General features: G+C 39.2%; 1 protein-coding gene across 5 annotated transcripts in view; it reads left to right on the top strand.

Moving 5' to 3' along the window:
* The window catches only part of setdb1b (SET domain bifurcated histone lysine methyltransferase 1b), a 68,257-nt gene that overhangs the window by 34,995 nt on the left and 18,867 nt on the right, over nt 1–14,395 (top strand). The window contains exon 1 of one of the 5 annotated variants that reach the window (XM_077210637.1): nt 12,826–13,075. The exons of 3 other annotated variants lie outside the window; for them this stretch is intronic. The gene's annotated coding sequence lies outside the window, so the exon portion shown is untranslated. Of the gene's footprint in view, nt 1–12,825; nt 13,076–14,395 lie in introns of those variants that run through there. One more of the 5 variants, XM_077210646.1, reaches the window with a different exon arrangement.

The raw sequence follows: 14,395 nt of genomic DNA, 5'->3' as shown, positions 1-14,395 counted from the left end.
AAGATATTTTGAAGAATGTCGATAACCAAACAGTTGATGGTAGCCACTAGCCATTGACTTCCATAGTATTTTTTTTTCCTACAATGGAAGTCAATGGCTACAATCAACTGTTTGGTTATCGACATTCTTCAAAATATCTTCTTTTGTGTTCAGTTAACTTTAAAAGCACAATCTTTTTACGACTAAAATATTTCAGGGTTGCGATGGAGGTTCTGGTTGAATAACTAGTTCTTCCAATGTTGTATCATCGCGCTCGCATTGATATGGTAAAATCCACGTCATTGTTCATTACTGTTTGGTTTATGTAGGAAGCCTCAGGACACACAGAGCTGACGTTATGGCTATGGGCGTTTTTGTTTTCGACTCGCGATTAACCAATCACAACAGACTGAGGCGTATGGCCAATCAGAGCAGAGTAGCTCGCGGAAAGGAGGGATTTAGAGAGATTATTTGAGAATCATTGAAAATGTGGTGATGTGCAATGTATATTATCAGAATTTTTTTTTTTTAAATTACCATTGATGCATGTAAACCTGTTGTAGGAGACTCCAAACAACATTAGAAAACTGTAAAATAGCATAATAGGTGCACTTTAAACTTTCTATTCATCAAAGAACCCTGAAATAAAAATGTAAATAACTGTTTTCAACATTGATGATAATGTGAAATTATGAATCAAGTGACTAACTGAAGACTGGAGTAATTATTATTATTATTATAATTATAAACTAAGCTACATTAAAAAGAGTAAAACAAAATAAAGTTATTAATCAGTTAATTTTAATATTAATCTTTTTTTTTCTAACAAAACAGATTTTTGAAACTTTAATAATACAGAAGGATTGCATTAATTTTCAAAATAATCGACCGATTACTAGATTACCAAAGTAATTGTTACTGACAGCCCTAGATTAGATAAAACATCTCTAAAAACTAGATCAAATATTTCAAAATGCACCTGCATTGTTTTGCATTTTCTGACTTTGTCAAATAAAAGACAATTTTTTCCAGTCATATATTTCGTCATTGAAGATTTCTTAAAAATAGTGTTAAAATATCGTGTGGTCTTGTTCACATGAACCCATATGTATCGTCTCGTTAGCTAGTATTAATTAATTAATTATTAACTTTGACGGGTCATAGCTCCGAGCGAGGATTTCGCAGAAACATGCGGTTTACCACACTTGAAGAGACTGGCAGGCTCTGTAAGAATTGCGTACACCTCACAATAGGCCTATTTCACAAAATGGCGTCCAAGACCGGAAGTAGGGTAGCGATACTTCCGGCCGCGCAGCTGCCAGCTACGATCGCCATTCATTCTCAAAATGACCTGTGAACAGCTTGTTTTCTTTTACTGTCTATGGTTTTCTCTCTCAGTCATTCATATATCTGACAAAAGTAAGAATAGCAGATGAGGTCCGTTTTGTTGATAGTTTTCAGGGAGCTGTGAAAAAGATCGAAATTGGACAAAGGTAACAAATTCTTGACGTTTGCCTACATAAAAAAAGTTCCATTCATTGCATGGCATGACACTTGATGACTAAGCTCACACTTAAATAATTAAATAAACTAAATAAATAAATAAATTGAAATGATGTCTGATTGAGTGAAATGTAGTGGCTTTTGTTAAAATTTCATGTTATTAAGTGTTAGTTTGTCCAGGAGATTGCAGCAATCTTCCACTATTATGGCTCATTTTTCATGTTACCACCATGAATGAAACTAAGAATTGTACATCTTTACAGTGAATTTGACCTAACGTTGCTAGTAGGTCTAATAATGAAATTAAGGCAAATAATAAAAAAATGGTTAGACTAAAAACATGAAGGAAGTGAGGGATATTACATGTTTTAAAAAATCATGATGTTACAAAATCTCATTTTACTGTCTGGAGTCCTCTTATGAAAAGAAAATATATTTCCCTATATATGAATGGTTTCATAGTATATTTGAAAATATACAGAATAATATATGGTGTTAATATATTACAATATATTGAATAATACATATGGAATCTTCATATATTTAAAAATGTGAGAGACAATATACTTACTAATATATAATGTATGTAATTTTATTTTCAGTAATACAGGGATTAAAGTTCTCCGTCGCTACAAGAGAGTCTATGACGGAATTCCGTCAATATCAGGGTTCCCCACTGTCCTTATGTCTTAAATTCACTTTTCATAATTTTAAGGCCGTAAATATGCTCACATTTCTCAAATAGTGTAATATGTCTTAATTTTAGTTTGAATGGGTCTTAAATTAAGGACGAGGTGTCTGTTCACCCTGCTTAGGGGGATGTGATCAAAGCCTGGACTGGAGCAAAAGCACGTTCCTCTTTGCACTCTAAGCGTTCTGTTATCACTCCGCTCCTGATATACACTCCGGGCTTTCCTTACAAGTGACACTTGACAGTGTTGCTGTGTGTCGTGTCCAACAGGACAAACTTGACAGTATTGATGTAAAACATATATGCCAACAGTTCATTTCTGTTAAAGGGATAAGTTCACTTGTTTAAAAATGAAAATTCTGTCATAATTTACTCACTCTCAAGTTGTTTCAAACCAGATTCTTTCTTCTGCTGAACACAAAAGAAGATATTTTGAAGAATGTCGATAACCAAACAGTTGATGGTATCCATTGACTTCCATAGTATTTTTTTTTCCTACAATGGAAGTCAATGGCTGCAATCAACTGTTTGGTTTTCTATGGGCATATATGCTGCTGAAACCGGTAGTGCATCCCAAATTTTTCAACATTAACATTTTAATATAACGTTATAGTCATGGCCTTGACTATGTGTGTAGTGGTGTGTAGTGCACTATAAGCCCCTGTGGCGCGGCCTAAGCTTTTGTCTCTTAATGGCATTTTTTCCTTGCATTACTTTTACTTTTATACTTTAAGTAGTTTTGAAACCAGTACTTTTACGTGATTAAAAAGCGTGAGTTTATACTTCAACTTCTACAGAAGTCTTTTTAAACCCTAGTATCTATACTTCTACTTGAGTAACGAATGTGAATACTTTTGACACCTCTGATAATAATAAATAAAATTTCATGACGTGCAAATCGGATAACAATCACGTGCAATATAAACATGTTTTGTGTCAGAGCATCACTCCATTTCAACATCTGCTTCCTCCACACACGTCTTTTTGCCGTCTGTGTCTGGCATGATTTAACTTCTCCCCAGTTGTTCCATGAAACCCCGCAAAACACGGAAAGCTGTGAAGTGATAAATAGGGTTGTTTCTTCTTTGGGTTGAAAAGGTACGCAATAGTCTCTGCATTATTTTGTCCTTCGACTGCAACTCCTGCTCCAAGCGCTTTCACCAGAAAAAAGTTTACCCTACTTCCGGTCTTGGCGGCCATTTTTGTGAAATAGGCCTATGGTGTAAAAGTTTTACACCTGGGGGGCAAGAGGTGCCCAAAGTTGCCCCATAGACATACTATGGCGAAGGTCGGCCCATCAAACGCATGTTTTTCCTACTATGGTAAATTGCAAAGGGATTTTGTATTGAACATAACTCTGGATGACAGTGACAGTATTGAACATAACTCTGGATGACAGTGACATAGAGACAGCGGCCTCATTTTACTCAGACAACAAATCAGTCTCTCAGTATAATTGGGAAGCCATCAAGCCACGCCCTAGCAACCATTTAGAGCACCATAGCAACAAGTTTCATAGACTTCCATTGAAAGAGATCAAAGGGATATCTCCGGATAGAAGTGTCATAGAAACATTAGGGTGGGCTTGTTTGACTCGGGGCAACAAACAGCCAATCATGTATCATCTCAACACTTCCTAGCCTCGCCCTAGCAACCATTGTCGAGCACCTTAGCAATTAAAATCCTAAGAGGGATATCTTCCATTCTGAATGTCACTGAGGCATGGGAGTTGGTTTATATCATTCATACTGACAAGCAGCCTTTGGGAGTTTCATCATTGGCAGCTCCCAAGCAACTCCATAGCAACCAACCAGAGTACCCTAACTAGGGCTGTCGCGATAACCGCAATATTGCAGTACCGCGCTACTGACAGGCCAACTGCAGAGGAATGCAAGTAACCGCAGCAACCGCGAACCGCGTTTTCTTTTTTCATAAGGCCACCCTTCGTGGTTCGTACCATGTGTATTGAATGTTAAATATGTTAATAATGATAACAAGACTATTTATCAAGGTGATTTGTACAGAGGATTCGTGGATTTGGACTTGCCTAAACACTGCCTAAACAGACAGTGCATGTGATCGACTGAGCGCGTGCGATTACCTGCGTCTGTCTTTGAAGTCAAGTCATGTATATTCGTGAAAAGGTTGCCGTTTCCAAGGAAAGCGAAATATTTGTCGTAGGCTATCATCCTTTTAACGTGTAAGGGTATTTACCATGAATGGTGTCAGCGCTGGTCAGCATTACACAGCGCGAGGAAGCCGTGGGGGGAAAGCAGCGAGTCACGCATTGAATCAATGCCATTGGTCTTTGCCCAAAAGTGAAGCATTGCAGGCCAGCTGAGCCTTGAAAAGTGGAGCTCAAAGTTAAAAAATAATTAACACCTTGTTTCATTACATCATTTAAAGGTGCACTGCGCAACAATTCATGTTAAAAATACCAGTTTTTCTAACCCATACATGCATAAACAATTGCCTGATAGGCTGAATGAGCCCTTCTCTGATCACTGCGATTGCCTCTATAACCATGTACAGTAATATAAATAAGAGGGATTCGGGACGGAATCACTGGGTGTGACGTCATGCGCGTTCACGCTCACCTGGCTATGTCTGGCAGGTTTGTGTATTCGCCGCCATTCTCCGTATCAGCGAAGACAACTCGAGCGACAAAAGTAGAAGATGGATTCAAAGAGACCGGCTTGTAGTCCATTCCAAACCCCAACGCAAACTCCACGTAAGACAAAGAAAACACACCTCTGGTTGCAGTTTCGCTTGTTGCCAGAGGGGGGCATAGCTCTGCAAAAACTCAGAGACTGGCGCTATGCACCTTTAAGGAATCAGCTTTTTTGAACGTTTTCGTTGAATGAACGGTTTAATGACTCACTCAAAGACAGTCCGTTGGCGTAAAAACTGCGCGCTGAGTGACAGTCTTTCAATGCGCAGAGACGCTGTTTAGTTTCGGATACATTGGTTACATTGTTTTTGTGTATGCTGACCACATCATAACACGTAGGCTATTTAAATAGCAACAAATAAATTTAAATAAATAAATGGCGGTAAAACCGCATATCGCGTTATTAAGCCACTCAAAATTACCGCAAGGGAAATTCCTTCACCGCGACAGCCCTAACCCTAGCAACCGTTTAACAAGACCTATATCTCTGCATCATAACATCGTATAGAGATAGGGGTTGGCTCTTTTGACTGGTAAATCATGCTAGAACGTGGTAAGTCGTGGTAAATCATACTAGAAACATGGTTAATCATACAGCTATGTGGTAAATTGTGGTAAATCATGCTAGAATCATGGTATATCATACTAGAATGTGGTAAATCATGGTAAACTATGCTAGAACATGGTAAATCATGGTAAACTATGGTAAATAACGGTAAACTGGTAAAACTGCTATAATAGTAAATCATGCTAGAACATGGTAAATCATGGTAAACCATGCTAATAATGTGGTAAATCGTGTTAGCATAATGCTAGCAACATGTTAATCATGTTAGCATCTTGTTAAAAACATGCTAATCATGTTAGCATCTTGCTCATGCTAGCAACATGCTAATCAAGCTATCAACATGCTAATCATGCAAGCATCTTGTTAAAACATGTTAGCATTATGTTAATCATGTTAGCATCTTGTTAAAAACATGCTAGCATCATGTTAGCAACAGGTTAATAATGGTAGCATCATGCTAGCAAGAGGTTAATCATGCTAGCAACATGTTAATTTTCTTAGCATCTTGCTAAAAACTAGCTAACCGCACCCTAGCAACCGTGTTTTGCCACTGCAAGCACCACTCACATTTTCTTCAGGAAATGTACACATATATTGCTGTATACCAGCACGGCTGTGATTCGGCCGTATGTATCACAACTTGCTGATATAAGGTAGCCTAGAAATCTAGACGCACCCTAGCGGCAGCAAAATTTATTTTGCAGCCAGTGTAGTCTAGCAACTCTCAGTTGGCTTTAGAGCTGGAAAAACCAAACTCTAGTCAGGCCAATCACATCGTGTATGGAGTTGGTGGGCAGGCTTAAAGGGATAGTTCACCCAAAAATGAAAATTCTGTCAGTAATTACTCACCCTCATGTTGTTCCAACCCCGTAAGACCTTCGTTCATCTTCGGAACACAAATCAAAATATTTTTTATTAAATCTTAGAGCTGGATCACTCCTCCATAGGCTTCTAAGGGATTGAATCTTGCCAGCCCCGAAAAGTTATTAAATACATCATTAAAATAGTCCAAGTCACTACAGTGGCTCAATCTTAAGTTTATCAAACGACGAGAATACTTTTTGTATTCTTGTACACTTGGACTATTTTAACGTTTACGTTTCAGGGGATACCCGGGAAATGCTCAGAGGTGACGATAGGAGTTGAGAAAAGCAATGTTCATTTCCAGCGAATTTAGTCAAACTTTGTAAACTTTAATAGTAATTTAAATACCTTTACTCAATTATCTGGACTACGAAACTTTGGGATATTATTTTTGAATGTCTGTTCTTTGAAATTAGCAACAACAACAAAAAATCTATTATTTCATTTGTTTTTCCACATAATCGGCCCATATCTTAAAATGGAATGTTGCGACTTCCGACTAATTTCACCAGATCGGGTCACATATATCAACTTAGCTCCGCTGGTGGGGAAACGCATTGGACTCACTCAGCCACAACCGTTCATTGCTCTGCTTGGTTGTAGTAGCGCTATCCTATTGCGTGCAGAGGGAATTTGAAAGACAACCGTTTATCCCGCCCTTCAGATTGAGGCATGCCAATGGTGACTTCCCAGACCTAACATCTTGATGTGGGTCTGGCTTGCCAGGCTAGATATAAGGGTTTTTCGCACCGGAGGAACCTTTTCATAGTTCCTAGAACTATTGGCGGAAGTTCCCGGTTTTGGACGCGTTTGCACCTATTTTACACTATTTAACACTATTTTAGTTCTAGGAACTCTTTTAGGAACTAATTTAGCTCCTACTTCAGAGTAGGGTCTAAACCAGCACTATTTCCCTCTTGGCTCTCAACGAAGGCGGTCGCATTTTCTCTCCCTCTCCCTCCCCTCGCCTCTCCTGCTTTGCTTCTCTCGTCACGTCTACTGTCTTGTACTTTGAGAGACCCTCGCTACACTGCTCTCCGAAACCAAGAAATTATGGATTTGATCAACTGGTCTCTCAACGCAATTGACACCATCTTCTCGACGAGAAGCTTGGGTTCGGGGGAACCTGACTGCCCTGCCGGGACGTTCGCAGCTGGCTACACGATGGACGCGTGGGAGAGGTGGCGGGTCGTGTGTCTGGCGGCTCTTTCCGTGGAGGACGTTGAAGATATCTACCTATTCGGCACCATGATAACAGGTCTTCTGCTGATTGGATTAGGCATTGCCCTGGTTTACCGAGGAACTAAGGAGACGGTGACAGCTGTCAAAAGCCCCGCAAGGCTGCCCGTGATGATTGAAGCGGTGGGCAGAGCTGTCTGCACTCAGACTGGGTCTATGAACCACAATATGGATAACATCATGGAGAAGCTCACAGCTTTGCAAAGGCAAATGGATCGTTTCAGAGACCAAAACGGACCAGGAGAATAGCCTGCATAAATTGAATGCGGCTACTCGCCCGAAGACCAAACAATCCCAATCTTATCTGTTTCGGCACCCCCCTACCAGCACTGGCCTTGGCCAAGGCCGCTGTTGGAACAACAACTCTCCCGGAAGAGCACTGCAGTGAGCCGCTCTTGCATTCCTTCCCCGACTCCTCAGACACCTGCTGATTGTTGACTCTGCCTGGGACATGATCAAGGTTGTCTCCATGGCAACTTGCTGTGTATCGCTATGACAATCCTGCGGACTGAGGCTCCTAGATTATGGTGCTGGCTTAGCGACTCTCTCCAGGCCTACACACACATGAACTTACACATACACAGATATGCACCTAACCCACACCCCATCCCACGCCTTCGCCGCTTCGTACCCCCAGTCTGACAGGCGGGTCTGTGACCAGCGCCATAATGGCTGCAGGACCGGATGCTGCTTGCCTGGGCTGGACTACCTCCATCCCCCACTCCCCACCATGTTGCAATGTCTTGTTTGTAGAGTGTACTGTTTATGTGCTAATGTTGCTGAGGTGTTTTTTCCTGTTCCCAGACTGTTCTCCTTACAGGAGCATAGTCTGGGGGTCGCCTTTTTTTTCTCCTCACCTCTCCTCATGTCATGCTGTTTTTTTGTTTTTCTCAAGTTGGCGCTGAATATAGCAGCCTCGGTAACACCTTATTACCAAAGCAAATTCCTTGTATGTGCACAACACTACTTGGCAATAAAAATTCTTGATCTTGATCTTGATATAGGAACTATCTGTGACGTAAGTGTACGCGGATTGGCTGAACAAACACAAAACACCAGTACCCGCCATTTTAAAAAGGCTGTGTAAACACTGATTATAGCCTAAATATTTACTCCAGAAACTAACTCTACGAACATCGAAAACAGTGATAGATGGGTCTCTTTACCTTTACGCTGAGGAGAAAATCCAATGCAACTTTAAGCTGACCAAACCAGACATGATCATGTATTTCTGCTCAGCTAGCAACACTGGACATCAACCACATGGCATACGCTAATAACTTTTCATTACTGTCTACTTTCTATGCATAACAGTTCTATCTAATATCATATTAGACAGGACTGTTAGACAGATCATAAACTAATGAACACGGAAAATGCGAGCACTGTTTGTTTGCTCTGGCTGGCGTTCTCAGCGGTGTCAAAATAAAGATCCGCCGCGCCTTCAAAATGAAAGTCACAATAACAAGCCCCTATACAGCGCTGTCACACGGCTACTGGTGTGAAATTGCCCATTTAACAGATCGTAAAATAGACACTTAGATAATATATTGTATATATATATATATATATATTATATTAATTTTACATTTTAATACTGGCATCCGGGCTGTAATGAGTATTTGTTTATTGTTGATTTTTGTGTTTGTAAGGTGTCCTTGAGTGTCATGTGAGGCGCCTATAAATAAAATGTATAATAATATATGTCACTTATTTGAGGTCTAAATAGCAACATTCTCGCCTAAAAAATCTTAAAATTACATTTTGTAACACAACTTATAACTACAGTAATATTTATTAAAAATATGGTGAATTTGCTCGACCGCCATGACAGACAACGCAAAATGATCGAATCACTCTCTGACAGCTGTGTACGAAACCGGTCCCCATCCACTATATAGTGCACTATATCGGGTGTTGGCCATTTTGTAGTGGTGTCTGAATTCTGAGTGAATTACATCATTCCCTACATTCGTTCACTACTTTATACCCACAATCCTCTCTGAATTCGACGACATTCGATGTACACTTGCTGAAGTACTATTTACCAAAATCCAATGCGCAGAGGACTGACCGCACGTGAAAGTGCGAGCGAGTTTAAACCAGATTACTTTACAGCTTTCTTATTTCTGCTTTAACATTTATTTCATGCTAGTTTTAGGGTTTTTTTTCCTCTACTTTTTTTATTAATCATTACTTAAATAAAACATATTAAAATATAGAGACAATATCATATAGATGCATTTTAAAATTAAATGAATTAAATTATATTTAAGGTAGATTATATAGGTCTATTATTTTTTATTAACATGTTAATTATGATAGAATCTGCCCAGTGCCGAATTTTGCACCACTCACATTTTCTTCAGGAAATGTACATTCTAGTTATTGTTAAATTTGCTCCATTCCTTTCAGTTCCTTGTGGCGATGTTCCTTGCGGTCCAGAAGCACCGCAAAAAAAAAGGTCATTCGGGACAGAAGATCATTCCGGGGTTTGGTTCTGATGAGCTGTTCTGCAGCACACCTGACACCATGCTTGTTGCTCCAATGGAGTTTCGCCTCACTCCAGCCAGAGCACCACTTCTAGCACCAGAGCCCACCCTCGCTCCACCACTATCATCAGAGCTCAGCCTCGCTCCAGCCACAGCTCTACTACCAGAGCCCACCCTCACTCCATCCAAAGCCCCCGCCAATGAGAGATCCGTGTGGCCAGAAATGCAGAAGAAAATGCACAGACAAATTTAGTTAGGAGAGGAGTACAGAGATCTAGAACAGGACTACACGGACAGACGTGCATTCATATTCCACAGTGTCAGCCAGCTACCAACAGCAAATTTTGTGTGGATGGAAAAACAGCGACGTGAAAGGTCCTTTATTTACTGGCTAAAGTATGAAGACCAGGTCCCACAGCAGAGTGGTAAAAGTTTCTTCTTGGCCACTTTGGGTTACCACTCGGCAAATGACAGCCTGATACCCTCTGTGATGGGGAATGAGATCAAATGTGATCACAAGAGACCAAAGAGAGGAGGAATGTGAGGAGTGCCTACTGCAGGATCAGCACATTAAAAATTACCATGATGGGGATGGCCATGGCATGGACTGCTTGCAGTGCTAGAGGTGGCGTGGGCAATAAAGGCTGATGCGGAGAAAGACTGGCCAGAGGACACATTAGTGAAGAGTGTGGACCTTTGAAAACATCAATCTTCACAAAGCGTATCGTGGCATTCCATGACACCTTTGCCTCTGTAGGCAAGAAGAAGAAAAAAAAAGAAAAAAACACCATTCCTGCGGTCTGGCATGTGGGCACGGTAGTGCGAAGTGCAGCAGAGATCACCTTGGCATATGTCATTGCATTAGAGAAAAAAAGCGACATATGCCACAGGATCTACTGGCTGAACAACTGTTCTGGCCAAAATAAGAAATTGGTGCTTGCTACCCTCCCTAGTCTGCCTTGTTTAATGGTGATACCAGCTCCATGGAGGATATCACTGTAGAATACTTTGTAAAGGGACACACTTTCATGATTGCTGACTGTTTTCACCATGGTGTCGAGCAGGAACTCGACCTGGAGGAGGACTTTGAGGATTTTGTGAGTGTTGTGTCAAGCTCAAACTCGAGTAAGGTGGAAGGGGTTGAAATGAAGAATGCTGATGTGCTTAATTGGAAGGATAGCCCCTCCAGTGTTAAGATCAAGAAGGCACCAAAGTTGGGCAAGATGTCAGTGATTCAGCTACGACGTGGCTCCAGTAGCCTGTTCTCCAAACTAAACCATGTAGATGCTCACTTTACCGAGTTGGACTTTCTCCAGGCTAAGTTCGAGCTGAAGGTGCCCTCTCTCGTGAGAACACATGACCCGGGGGATTGAAGAGGCAAAGAAGAATGACACCATCAAAAAACCATGTCCTTTTATGCCCCCAAACCAGGAGGGCATTCTGGTGTTCGCTGTGAGCAATGTTGTGGAGGATGAGGAGTAAGAACAGCATGAAATGAACAGGATTCCAAGTTCACTCACTTGTACACGATTTATTATCTCTTATTCCAATCCCATGCATTTTAAATTTGTACATGATTTGTTATATCTTTGTTTTACATATTTTTTATGTCTTGTTATATCCTTGCATCCCATTATTAATTAAATTAATGTTTTCTTATTAGAAATATGCTGATGCTTGTATTTATTAAAATAATTCAGTGTCACCTATCTGCAGTCATCCTGTTAGTTTTGCTGCACAGCAATTGAAGATTCTCTTTACTGCTATGGAGGTATTGTCATATCTATTGAATTAATAATGCCATCAGAATACAACCAAAGCACAGGATGGCAAGAAGTAGATGGCTATAAGTAATCTAAAGTAAGTTTAAAAACAACACGAGTGGACCAAATTGCTTAACAGACCCAACCTTACAAACCATACACAAACGCACCATAAAACACAATACAAGTGTTAGTATAACGATTTTGTAAATGGTGATCAGCAACCAAGTATTGATCATGTGGGAGTTACTGCCTTTTTTGTCTTGGCATGACTTCTCACGTTTTGCAGACAATACAAAGGCAGAGTACAGTAACTTCAAAATAGGAGTCAAATGTCGATTTTGAGCTCCAAGATTTTTTATGTAGATAACTTTCATTACTAAAACATCTAATTGGCAGATTTCCGGTGTCCTACCTATAATTAATTTGACTTGAAATCTTTAACGTCAATTAAGGCAGTACACCTTTGCCTTCATTGAGTTAATAGCTATCCTTTTTCAGGAATGTTACATTTACACTTTAGACAAACCAACGATTAATATTTAAACATAAGATGCTGCAATAATAACAGCTAATTAATAGGCAACTGATGTGGTCATTTTAAACTTTTTTCCAATGTACTATTAATTGTTTTAAGTATAAAACTGGAAAATACTTAGTCCACCTTAAACATAAATTATGAAGGTGTAGTAAAAAAATTTTTTACAGTATTATTTTGACCATATATAACAAAAATAATGTATAAACATAAAAAGTCAACAATTAATGTTTTGTTTTAGAATAACATGCACAGCGATTCAGTGAAGGGTCTGGTTTTTTGTTTGGAAAAAATGGTTTCGTATTTACTGTTTCGGTGTGGACAGTATTTTAATAAATTATTTTCACAAATATTTCAGTTGTTTTTTTTTTTTTATAGTATCAAGTTGTATTTGATTCACGTTGTGCGGTGCTTTGTAGTCCTGTAGCTCACTAGTGCGGGCATTTTTCACGGCGTGTTGCATTGTAGGGGGCGTGCTCTGTTTTTTTCTTGCACGCAATTGATCACTTCAACTGCCACTCACTCGTAAAGCAAAGGCCGATTGGTCCGCCTCCACCATCATCATCAGCCAAACACATTCGTAGGGATTTTTGGTGTGCAGTGCTCGGTGACCGTGGAATTTGTCAAAATAAAAATAACAAAATTACCGAAATGTCTGCGGTATAGGAAAAAGCTTTAATCGCACTGCGCTTTGTGTGCTGATCCTTTAAAACACGGGAAAAGGAGAAATTAACAAAAGAGCTGGGGGGAAAGGCACGTTAGGGGAGGTAAGCTAACTCAGTTAGCATCAGCACAATTCAATGAAGCTAACTTGACTCTGCATATTACTGATCTTTTTATACATGTTGGTGATTTAAGAAAACCACGGTACTCAGTGATTTGTGAGAAATTATCTGTTTAGCCCCTTTCATTCGTGTGTTGCGCGCCGTTTAGAGTTCTTGACTTGCAAGAATTGTGGTGGTTGAAGTAACGTTAAGTTACACATAGCTGCTACTGGCCATTACTGGTGTTGAAGACGTCTTTTCGCCTTATTGGATGAAGATCAGTTAATATTCCGTTTACAGCCACGATATCTACATGTCCAGACACCTTGTGTTTATATATTCTTAACAGGGTAACGTTCATTTTAATATTTGCATTCATTTCATGTGCAAATATATTTGCTGCAGCTCTAGACTAACGTTACATTTCATTACAAACATGGAAAAATAGAAGATGGGTGCCAAATTTATTCTGATGTGGCACAGAAATGCTTAAGTAGCATTATCTTTCCTAAATTACAGCTGTATACTTTAATACATGGGTCTGAGTAGTCATTATTTAGTCTGGCTTATATGTGGCTTTGCCTTTAAACTAAACTGAATTTTGACCAGAGACAGATCAGCACATCTATCCACATTCACCCTAAAAATTTGTCAACTAAAGAGTTTTTGGTAACACTTTACAATAAGGTCTTATTAGTGAATGCAATAACTATCATGAGCAATTTCTTACAGTATCTATTCATCTTTGTTAACGTTACTTAAGAAAAATACCTGTTTATATTTTTTTTTTGTTAGTTCATATCTCAGCTCCATTAAATAATATTAAAAGATGCAAAATTTAGTAAAACGTTATTAAAAATTAAATGCTTTTTTTTTTTGAAATATGCCATGTTAAATTTCTGACCATAATGGGACTTTATAATAGAAATGTTGTGAAAGCACTGCCTTGAGCAGTTTGTGTTAGGATGTCTTTCAACATCACTGTTGAAATGTTTTTGAGGAGAAATGTTCTGAAATTCTTTCAGGTGATGTGCATGTCCGATCCATAGTTAAATGGTTACTTCACCCAGGAATGAAAAAGAAATTTTTATTAGTTACTTAAAATTAAATCTGAGAGATTTCTGTCTACGCAACTACTACTTTGTTGCTTCAAAAATTCCATAAAAAGAGATTGCAAAACTAATCCATTGACTGTCAATGGACAGACAGAAATCTCTCAGATTTCATTAAAAACTATTTTAATTTGATTTTTTTATTAAAGATAAACAGAAGTCTTGCGTGTTTTGATTGACATGATGGTGATTAAATGATGACAGAATTTTT

This window comes from Siphateles boraxobius, unplaced genomic scaffold (genome assembly GCF_051911475.1).
Source record: "Siphateles boraxobius isolate OS27281-9 unplaced genomic scaffold, OSU_SipBor_1 12, whole genome shotgun sequence".
Lineage (NCBI taxonomy): Eukaryota > Metazoa > Chordata > Actinopteri > Cypriniformes > Leuciscidae > Siphateles > Siphateles boraxobius.
Note: the sequence above shows the minus strand (reverse complement) of the source record. Positions and strands in the feature narration are given on the sequence as shown.